We start from the raw sequence: 12017 nt of genomic DNA, 5'->3' as shown, positions 1-12017 counted from the left end.
AAATCTATTTAAAGGGATGCGCAGCATTTTTTCTCTGTAGGCTGCTTACATGAATTAGGCACGGCAGATAGCAGCGATGCCATAAGACATGTCCCCTTAAAATAAGCTGGCTCAACAAACTACCGGTATACAAGTAATATGTCACGTTCTGTGCAGGTACATGTGTTATTTTAATCATTACTACACACAGAACAAAATGCAGGTAGGCAAACCTTGCAATTTGATCCTTCCATTAACTGTCAATATAACAGGGCTTAAGACCAATCGCACCATCTACAACTGACAGAAAGCAGCCATATTTAATATGCGCTAAACCAAACTTTGTATGTACGTGTAACACGTTGCGTATTTGCGCCGGGGTTATTTTTTTTTATGCAAAAGTACATGTACAAAGAAAATATTCAAGTGATGGTAAATGATATCGACATTTTGTAGATACCGGTAGTTTTACAGGTAAAATCACATTGTTCATGCATTCATTTCCTAGAAATATGCCCATCTCTATGAGTATGAATAACAAAACATCTGGGTGTCCATTGTAATTGTCTGCATAGGTTGTCTGGCGGTATAATGTTACCTTTCCTTCACACATTATGACAAGGGGAACTAATTCAATTTGTGTACTCATCCGTGCCAAATACCCAAACGACAGGAATTCAATCATATTTTACTCACTGTCTAGTGAACCCTCTTCTATTTTTTTTTTAATCAAAATCTGAGCACTGCAAACAGCTTACTTACTGTACTATGCAAAGCATAAATGTCAACGATAGCCTGACGTTTCGAGCCTAGCAACTACAGCAGGATCTTTCTCAAAGCAAAATAAGGGCTTTCTCATTTTGAGAAAGTTTTCAGCAATTTTATGATTCAATTAATTTTGTTATGAGTGATGACTGTAATCAAATCAGCAGCTTCCAACCATGCGAATCCATCAACGTCGCGTCATTAGATTCCTTACCCCCCCCCCCCCCCCCCCCCCCCCATCCTGCCAGGCTACCACTGCGATCACATCACACGCTCAATGATTACACACTAAAGAACCCTCCCATGAGACTTTCAGAAACCGTGTACGCAGGCGAGAAGAGTGCACAGCGGTTAATTACAACAAGACGACATCTGCTGAGTCACGGGTCTTCAAAGTGTGTAACCGCACCGTCTTAATGAGGAGCTGTCACAGGATAAAGGGGCCACACCCGTTGCCCTTGGGACTTGGGAGGGGCTGAGTTGTTGCTCAGCATTGCAGACATTATTTAGGTGTTTGAGGCAGAGCCAGTAATTACATGTTCAAACTTACGCTGCTTACATAAAATATACGACACATCAGCTCTAAAAAGCACATGTACATAATGTACAAGAATAGCTACCGGTACATACCGGTACATGTACATGTACATGTACACACATTGTACCGTACAATGTGCTATGGACAGAAAATTTCTGCTTGGAAAAAACGGTTTACCAGCCAAAATGTTAAGTGATGTACACCGTTTTTAACTGATCCCCAGTTGGTCTTTGCTTAGGACACAAATCTGCTAAGCGTAAACATCAAAATTTCTGCTTACTTTAGAAGCTCAACAATTACCGGTACCTGTAGCCTGCTGCAATTTGCAAATTTGTGCAGCTTAGACCAAAATACCGGTACGGTTACCATTATTTTTACCCATTTTTGGCATGACTTTTCTGTACTGATGAAGGTTTTTTCTTTAATTGTGTAGGGGCGACTTTTTTTTCAGTACATGAACCATGTTTTTTCCACACACTCGATTGAAGGCACAGGATTATAATTTGCATTCATGCCAAAACTAACCTGCCAAATTATTATCAAAGTGCTTAATTGGAGATCATACTGGTAGTGGTACTAAACACCCCGTGAAATCGTTCCATCTGGCTTGCTGTCATTTAGAAGAAATCAAGAAATGTAGCTGATTTCAAACGATCAGTCAATTGACTGATTAATAAAAAAAATCGGGTTCCATGATTAAGAGGGTGTGCATGGTTTTCACCGTTTTATAGAGAAAAAAAAAAGGAGAATATCCACTGAGCTGAAACTACAACAGGTTAGTTTTTGAACATTCTTTTCGGATTTTGAGTGGTTTCAGCATTGGAAACGAACAAAATGCATGAAAAGCAAATGATCCTATGCCTTTAAAGATATACATGTACACGTAGTCCATCATTTCTAATTTGTGCATTTTGTTCGTTTGAAGCAACTAAAGTGCTCAAAATCTAAAGAAGGGTACTGAACAACTAACCTGATGAAGTTTCAGCGAGAAAAACAGCATTCTAGGATCTCAATTTCAAATCAAAAGTGGCTGAATCATGTTTTGAATTGGGCCTGAATTCAGCGTCTCAGACACGTTCTCACTGAGCCGATTGCAGCTACGCGATGTTGCGCACTGATCTGACGAATTATAGCAACCGTGCATGCGTGTGATTCCTGCCAATGCTTGCGCGCTTCGCCAAAAATAACAAAACGAACTACAAATTTAAATTTCCGTACGGTGCGTCTTAAGAAGCACCATTGGAAAGGCCTTCTTTCGTTGATTACTTCAAAATGACACCTGGCCAGAAAGAATAATTTCACAGGGAGTTTAGTCCCCTTACTATCTTTCAACCAAGTATGTTTTTCGACAATGAGTACGCCAGTTACTTTTCGGATAGCTGCAAATGATGGACTATAGCTTTAAAGCTGGCTACTGGCATGACTGGGGTCAATGTTTCCTTCCATTCAAACAGTTGTCCTAATTGTTCACACCCTAATCTTTTACACTCACTCCCACAAATAAAACACTCATCAGTTGCCCTTGTACACAGGTACATGGGAGCCAGTGCATTCCCAATGCCCGACCTGCCGTGACCTCGGGGGCTTTGTTTACAAAAATGCCAGAGAATTATTCACAATGTTTACCTTTGTGCTCTGCTACCAGAGACAAAATACCAAGGGTTGTATGCAGCAACAAGATGGCTCTTATAATCTACGTGTACATGGTATTTTTGGCCATGTCCAAAAAATGAGAAATGTCTACATGTATTGCCCATGAGTATGACTTTGGCTATTTAGGCCATCACCCTCGGTCAAAAATGTTGGCCACCGGTATCAAATGAGGGGAATAATCGTTATAGCGATTTTTGGCAAGGTATACACCTCCAGAGTTTGAAAATATGTGATAGCATTGCAGCGGTGGCAGCTTTTTGGGTGTTATCACCTTTTGTTTCAAAATGTCCATCAAAATGTTTGTTACCACTCTAGGCAGTATAGGCCTACCTTGCGCATGCGTACTATAATAATTTACGCCGTGATTTGATACTGACCAAACCCCAAGGCTGATGGACTAATTCTATGAAGCACATCAATGATAAAATCAAAGCCGTATACACAAAATACCTCGTTTAGATACGGCTAAACTGTTCCACAGAAAACCAGTATGCTGTTGAACTTATGTCTTTGTCAGCTACTGATACTCGCACAAAATATTGAAAAAAGTTGTGGAGGGGATTAAATTCTATATTTTCTGAACAAAGTTACACTGTAGCTGACATTCTTAATTTTCTTACTCATTTTGAAGGGTGAGGAGTTTTGCTAAATTTCTTTTCAAAAAAAAGTCAGATATAATGAGTTTCGTATGTACATGTACAATGTAGGTCAGGGTTATAAAATGTAAAAGTATGCATATGAAAAAACTCTAAACACGTAATTGAGAAAACAGAAAGTGTGCTTGACCCTTTAAATGAGTTTGTGCATCGGTGCATTGATGCAAATCCCGGTGAGAACAGACACACACAGTGTTTCTGTAGTGGGTACAGGCAAAAATGCATGACCACAGACTGTGAAATCATAGTGAAACTTACAAACCAGGCCAGAATGCATGCACAATACACAAAAAATATGGGTGTGTAAGTTTGGACCTCAAATTGGCATTCAATTGAGAATTGTACATGTACATGTAGTTCATGTCCATAATTTGTCAATATGGCGTAATGGCGTGCCACAGTAATTGCAGAGTAAATCCTTGGCCTGTTTTGTGGAGCACTGTCAATTGCAGTAGACTTGCAGCAAGTCTATTATAATCTAATCCCTTTGGTGATTGGATTATGGTCAGTAAATAGCCAATTATCTTCTGTTAAAAAAAAATTGATTATTTATTTGTGACAATCCTACAATCTACTGTATTTCATCACAAGAAAAATCACTTTAATTTTCTTCAATGTCGTCTGAAAATGTCAAACAAAGTATGAATTCTTATTTCCACAGAGCTGGGCTAAACATTTTGGAGCTGTAAATTTTGTCTGAAAGAGAAAAACTGTGTAAACAATTTACTCACACTGTTCTGGGTCTACTCTGTTGAATACACGGAATTTAGGATTTGACTCGAAAACTAAATTCTAATTCAAATTGGCAATTCCATCATTAAATTCCACCCACGTTCCACTCAAATCAAATTGCTTTAATGTACAGGCACATGTACATGTACATGTACAATGTACATGTACATGTAGGTGTAACAAAAGAATATTGTTAGAATGTTGAATCTAGGAAACAATAGTCAATGCACTTTAGCAGCTTACAACTTTTGCCACAGGAATACAAAGAAACAACATTCTTCAAAGCAGAGCAGCTTTTTGACTTTTCTGTAAATCTAAACCAATTTTTGCCAAAAAAAACAACAATCTCTTTCCGAGGTCAAATTTTAATAATTCATTCCCATACCCACTGACATGTAAACAGGATATTATTCTGCTCTTAGCCCGAGTTCATAATGGTCCCAAAAAAGCTTACACTAATAAAGCCTGGATTCATGAATAAGACTCATGTCCCAGGGCACTGACCACAACCACTGATACAGACAATAAGTGGCTTGTGCCATGCAGACAACTGGCCTTACTGTGTACACAGTAAGCCTATTTTGTCAGAGAATGCATAACATGTTAATGGTCAAATATTGACATGAATTTCTCCCCGCCCACCAAAAAGGCAGATGAATCACTAAGAACTGTGATTAAAATTATTCAATATGGTTGACATAATGTGCAAACCACCTGCACTATGTAATCAGGTAATTTTGACTGAACTCTAACGGTGAATACAGCCTATTCACCTCCACAAAAACAGATGGCTGGTTAAATTAAGGATAGATATTGTACTGGCACTGGGATTGTATTTCAACATATCGCCCTGGCCCTAGGTGAAGTGGAAATTATTTCTATACAATCTTTGTCCAATTTGGCATGGTTTTTAATTTATTGGCTACTTGAAAACATTGTAATTTTCGATTTCATGGGCGACAATGTTATTAAAGAGGTTGTGGAATGCTCAAAGATATTTCCGTCATTTTTCAGGTATATGTAGCCTAAGGTATGATGAAATAAAAATGCCTATTGGGTCTGTCATGAAATGAGTACAAAAGGTACTTTTGAGAGCAGTTTTTCAGGTCCTATTTCAACCCGAACGTGCAATTTGTGTAAAAGTCGTCGTTGGGGGCAGCAAACAAAACATAGTAAATCGTGACGTTATAAACAGGACTCGTTTATACTACGCTGCATCGGGAGTCCTGTTTATTACGTCACGATTTACTATGTTTTGTTTGTTGCACGTTGCAACTTTACTTCCATAAAATTAAGCACAATATCTGTCTTTCCTACAATTTTTCTGCCAATATGGTGTATAATTGTGCACATACGCTCGAGTATCTCAAGTGCCGTACTTTAAACACACAGGTTGCTGCAGCAATGGTACGTGCACACATACATGTACACGCCAGTAGGTGTATGTACTTTCCCCCTTGGTGCAGCACACGGGTGCTCGTTTGACACAGATTTCACTCCAGGTCTGGCAATCATTGACAGTTGCATTGTGTGAGATAATGGTCCATGTGTAATTATTCACATGCAAACGAGTACACATGCATAAATAGCTCATATTTTGAGCTATTTTGTGAACATCCAATCCTGCGTTCTCTACATGTATGCAAACACTGCATGATGAAAGAACAAAATACAAGTAGGGCCTACATGTACATCCAATTTTGCCTCAATCCCGAATTGAGAATGGATTTTTGTGGAACACAATGAAAACCACAATAGTTTGATGAGCATCGTTTTACTTGAAACGTTTACGTAACCGTCTCTCCTTTCAAAAGGCCTGCCATAATTTTTTTTTTACACATAAGATTTAATGAAGTTAATATAATGAAGTGTTAAAGGAAGTAAACAAAATCTGAAAACATCAACTGATCAAGAAATGAACTAAATCTTGAAGTAATACAAACTTACCCTTCCCGCTGCTTTCTTGTATCTCTGGACAGACTTCTCCATCAATTCTGCAACAGTGAGGTCCCCACTTCCACACGGGACCACCACTTTGATGGCTCCGAAACACACTGTCACCTTCATGTCCGCGTACGTAGTTTGCTGACGTCAAAATTCCAAATCAACAAATAAAATTCATCAATTCTTTTTCTCTTTGCTTCATCAACTCTTCATAATATTTATGCCTCTGCTGTCAACACATTGTTTTAGGAATGTAGACAAGCGCAGGAATCCTTAAAACTGTTCCACAATTTGGAAGGCTAATTAATTCATTTGATGGTGGGCAGTCCCAGGCGCGGCGTGTTTCATCGGTGAGTCACTACCCGGTTGTTGGGCGCTGTTGCACGGCCGTCCCTCCACGAACAATCACGGTGCTGATGCGTGGTCAAACTTTTTTTTACTGGACCGCCAAAGTCAACCGTTCATTTCGTGGATTAGCTCAGTTAATCTACAAGAAAAGTGCACATAACAACAAAAAATATAAGCTTCAATAATCATGGATGTAAGGTGATATATTTATAATGTCAAAGTCTTGACAGTTTGTGGTGATTAAAATGAAAAACACGGTGATATTTTTGAGAGAATCGTTCACCAATGATAATTGTACTTGTAGTAAATCGTTCAACAACAAAAAATCACACAGATGGTCCCGAACAACTCACCAACTTTTCAAATGAAATACTTCAGATAATGTATCCATTTCTTTCTCACGTCGTTACCTTGATCCTACTTATGACGAACATGCAACAATAGGTAACCTTTTCGGTCGAAAAGGGGGAAATTTGGGTGGGATTTTGAGCCGTTTTGACTCAAAACATCACCACATCCGACATTCGTTGCGGTTATTAGTGGTTCATACCATTATTAATGTGGGGGAGTGCCAGGTTGCAGCTGTCGTAAGTAAGGGGACTTGGCAAAAGCGAAAAAAAAACGAGCTGTGTTTATATTTTTATTAAAAATAATAGCTGATGAATGGGATGTTAATGTAAATACTGTTAATAAAAAAATATCTGGGAAATTTTACAAAATGCCGAGAATAGATTTTCATTTTTACCTCCACTCGTGGGGAAATTTTACCTGCACCCATGGGGAAAATGGAAATCTATCGCAACTGGAAATTCAACAGAGGGCGCTTTATGCCTTTAAGCAAGACTCGTTACATTGTTCCTTCAGTGCTTTGGAAGAACTACCTGCATCTAATGCATGGCTAGCTTTGTAGTCTTGTAAATAAACCAAGTTTCACACAAGCACAACACACTTTTATGGTGTGATGAATGATAACTAGCAGACGACCTACAATTTTCATAATTCCGCCAAAACCATGTTTATTAGATCGTAGTTCATCTGAAGTTTGGTCCGATCCCCGGCCCCCATGCATGCATTGTGCGACTCTCCATCTCCCGAAAATTTCATAAAATAACTTCCTTTTTTCACTCAGTCTTGGTTATAGGCGAGGAATACAGGGAATATGCCAATTATGTCAAAGATTTCGTTCTTGATTTAATTAAAGTGGCTACAGAAACAATAATCCCACGCCTTTATTGACCAGTTCAACAGAGCAGCAAAATAATGTACTCCGAAAAGTGGTGCGATCAGTAGAATACAAAGAGACCGATTCCTTCAAGAAAATAGAGGATTTGGTACCATTTCACCCCACCCCTTTTTTTGTCTGGAGGACAAGAAAGATCATAGTCTATCATGCAGCCCCTGGAGAGGGCTCATCCTGCACCGCCGCGGCCGGCTACATATCGGCACTGCTCAGACTGAGTGTATACACTGAGTAATATAATGCAAAACAACCGTTTTCGTCCTTTTGCACTTCGAACCAATCAGAAGGAACAGATCCACAATTAAGTTGGAGACAATTGGAGCGGTGTCTATTAAGTTGATATAGAGTTTTGTGAGATTTAACATAATGACATGTAAAGGAAGCTGTAGAGAGGATAATCAAGCAAAATCAGGGAGGGCTGCAACCTCGCCAGCCCCCCCCCCCCCCCCCCCCCCCCCCCCCCCGGATCCGCCAATTAATCATTAGAATTCCGGCTGGTGGGCCAAGACGAGCACGGCTTCCTTTAAAGGGAATATACATCATTTGCTTTTGCTGTAATTTTCAGAAATGGATGGAATTGGGGGGTTGGAAATATAAAGCAAATATAGTTACACTGACTTTTTGGAGGTTTTGGGTTCGAAAATGCTATAAAAACCAAGAAAAACGATCATTTTCCTGTAGTCTGGTTCCCTGACTCCATAAAAGAAGAAACAGAGCAGTTTACATACATTAGGGAATTGTAAGGTCAGGGAACCAGTCTAGCTGGCTCGTACCCGTTCATAGGTTTGTAATCGATTGCAAACAAGTGCAATGGTCAATTGGGGCCAGTATTTGAAAAAAAGCCAGTTGTTTCCAACGCTGATCGGCCGATCAGCGTTGGAAATTGATACAAAAATACCACTTTTCTTGAAAATGACAGTATACCAGGTGCCATAATTTTACAGGATGCTTTAGACTGTCATTTACCAACATCCTATTAAGGTATTTTGCAAAAACTTGGTAGTTTTATTTTTCGATGTTTGCAAATGTTGTATATTCCCTTTAAAAGGTTTGAAAACACCGTATCATCTGACCTTCATTTTGGGGGTCCAAAAAAATAATTGGTTTGCAAGGTGTCCGGGATGGCGAGGCTTTGGTCACCGGGCCCGGAGCGTAAATGACGGGGGTGGGCTGCGCAATCATTTACGCTACGTTCCAACAGTCCAATTATGTCAGCATGGTAACCTGGTTGGGCGCGCATTGCTGATTATCGTCGTATGGTGTCTTGAAGTCTTCTACAGCATGGTTACCCATGTGCCCTAATCCGTCATTGGCTTTTTTGTCCGTCAAGACCAATCCCTAGTCCGCAAAGCACCTTTTGCGGAAACATCGCACTAACGTTTAACGATGATCCTTTCACTCAAAACAAAAAAGGGTTTATGAATTAAACACAATCTTGCCATTACTTTGTTAAGGTATTTATAAGCTAAACATCACGTGTCCATTTCCTAAACATCATATGCTTTGAAAGAAGAAAAACTTCCAACAGGAAACGTTTCCATAAACCTGTATTCAAATTAAAAGCCATGTAAAAAAAAAAAAATCACACTGATTTCTTGCACAAGACATAAGCTGACAGTTGTGGAGTAAAACATCCTGTTAATCTTGTACCATCTCGCACCCATCACGAAAATCAAGATATTATATACAACCTTAATGGTTTATCTACCAAGACGGTGTGTTAATCTCGCTGTTTACGTCTAACAGCTTTTATAAACACCTGAAACTAATTAACCGAAACAAACGATCGCTCGTTAACTCGTTTTCAGCGAGTCGTTATCGTCAAGTCTTATCCTCGCTCCGCTGGCTTCGTTAATTAACACACTGAACAGGTGTGTGTAACAGAGGCAAGTAACAGGTTGTTAGTTGGAACCCGTCCCATAAGAGTGGTAAGAACAACTTGTGCTTGTTGAATCACAATCGCGCATAATGGTCATTGATTGGTCAGTAAGACTTCGTTGGTCCCCAGCCGCCCTATCCAAAGAAGCCTCAGAGCTCATTATAAATTGCAGAGTTACCACCACCTTTGGAGAGGCACTGGGGACGAGAGAAGGCTGTGCTTAAACTTTATTGGTTCAATTCAAACACCACTCACGAAAAGAGTATGTGAAAGACTTGGGATTGGGAAAACAAGAAACTTGCGTCCAAAATCACGGGCGTTGACTTTTGTAATCCACCATTAGTGGAAGATGTGTGATGGAATGCGCGAGCGAGAATGTCACCACAGATCAAGGATCTGGAGTGTGCCCCTAGGTTCAAGTTTTAAATGGCTGAAAGTTATGCCTAAAATCCTATAACAATGCTACTACTAGCTAGTACTTTGAAAGAAGGAAAAAGATTAGAAATACATCCTGCAGGTGAAGGTTTTAGGTTGTCTACACTACAGTTACCATTTTGATAACCTCAAGCCTCGGGTGGGACAACACACTGGGTCATATTGAGGGGCACTTCTACCAAATGTACCATTTGCTGATTCGCTTATTTAGGTAAGACGTTTCTGTGTGCCTTTTAAGTTCAAGGCAAACTTACACGAGAGAGCTATCATCGGGTCATCATCAGCCTCATAGCTCACGGGGTAATGAGGTTTACAGACGGTCATGACGGTTGGGGGATCAGGCCCGACCTGGTCGGTGCCACGCCGTAAGCGAGCCCAGACATAGGGAGGACACCCGGATGGGTTGTGGTACTGTTTTGAAAAGGTGGTTTGGGTTGGAAACTTGCCGAGTCCATGCACTTCCACTTATATCCCCTTGAGATATGGAATTTAGCATGTGAGTTTCCTTTTTGCGAACTTGAAAACGTAAACAAAAACTCGGTAAAATTTAAAAACCTTAACGTGATATCACGTCTCGATTCTTCTCACAATACCCCCAAATTCAATTTGTAATAGATTATTAGGCAGTTAGACTAACATGACTAACAGACTATTCTATTTGAAAAACTTCACAAACTGTATTTATAAATAAGGATTTAGCAAGGATTTAGCAACGTCCGCTACAAAGGGATATACACTTGGAAGAGTTGTGCTGGGCCTTAAACCTCGCGTCTTCCTCGGTCTTTGGCCCCGTATCCGGCTTTACTGAGAAGCCTTATCAATCTCGAGCCATCTGTTCCTTGCCCTATGCTCAAACTTATTATCAATTTCTTGAAGCATAAATGACCCTGTTTCTAAATTCATGAAAATATTCAGAGACTGAAACCAAACTCGGAGTTTAGGAACTGGAGAAATTCTTCCCAAGAGTTTGAAGCTCTTCAAGTTCGATGAATCAACACATCGGCATTATTGTTAAGGCATGTTAGGGGCCGGCCAAATGTGCAACCATCATAGAGCAAGGAAACAGATGGTTAAGTTGCATCTCATATCGGGCAAGATTAGACGTAGACAGGACGGGAAGAAAAGGGATTTATTAATATTAGTTTTGTCAACTGGTCAAAGGGAGTTAACTTCCCTTCCAAAATTTCACAAAGCGAGTACATGTATACGTTGCTAAACATGTTTTCAATCTGAGTGTAGCAAAAAAATCTGAATTCGCCGATATCCGATTGCGTCCACTTTGCAGATGGAGCAATCCCAACCCCCAAAACTGGACAGCTCTCGACTTTTAGAAATTTCGTTATCTAATTTACTTGGTCATGTTGGTAGCAAATTATATTCTAGATACTGGCATGACTGGATCTGCTGGAACTAGAAGGCTTACCTTTGTAATAATGACATTCATAAAAGCTCGCTCCTCGTATCCTCGGCAAACAAAAACTCAAAAAAATCGCGAGTTAAACCTCCGGACAATTATTATCCTTGACTAGTGTCTTGCAAATCGACACGGTGTATACGCCTCCGATCCAGGCGTGACGAACCACAGCAAAGAGTCTCCAAACCTATTGGTCCTTGGCACCTCCTTACCGCAGACTTCTACATCTGGTTAAATTAATGCAAAATCGTGGGGGAGTTGTTGAATGGTCCCTGCGGAGACTTTGGTGACCACTTTCTCAATCACCGACCAGTGAGAGCCAGCTATTGGTCGAAGTACTTGCTGACGTCAACTGATTATGCGCGAGAACTGCCAGTGGGTACCCGTCACTGGTCAGTACGTTTGTGATGTCATACATTGTAATTGGTTATTCA

General features: G+C 40.1%; 1 long non-coding RNA gene across 1 annotated transcript; it reads right to left on the bottom strand.

Annotated features, from left to right (window-relative positions):
* Nucleotides 1-6697: 6697 nt before the first annotated feature.
* Nucleotides 6698-7158, bottom strand: LOC119719838. The gene is made up of 2 exons (XR_005270005.1): nucleotides 6969-7158; nucleotides 6698-6754 (listed from the first exon to the last, which is right to left on the bottom strand). It is a non-coding gene; the product is annotated as an uncharacterized LOC119719838 (long non-coding RNA).
* Between the last annotated feature and the right edge of the window lie 4859 nt (nucleotides 7159-12017).

This window comes from Patiria miniata, unplaced genomic scaffold (assembly GCF_015706575.1).
Source record: "Patiria miniata isolate m_02_andy unplaced genomic scaffold, ASM1570657v1 HiC_scaffold_8, whole genome shotgun sequence".
Classification (NCBI taxonomy): Eukaryota; Metazoa; Echinodermata; class Asteroidea; order Valvatida; family Asterinidae; genus Patiria; species Patiria miniata.
Note: the sequence above shows the minus strand (reverse complement) of the source record. Positions and strands in the feature narration are given on the sequence as shown.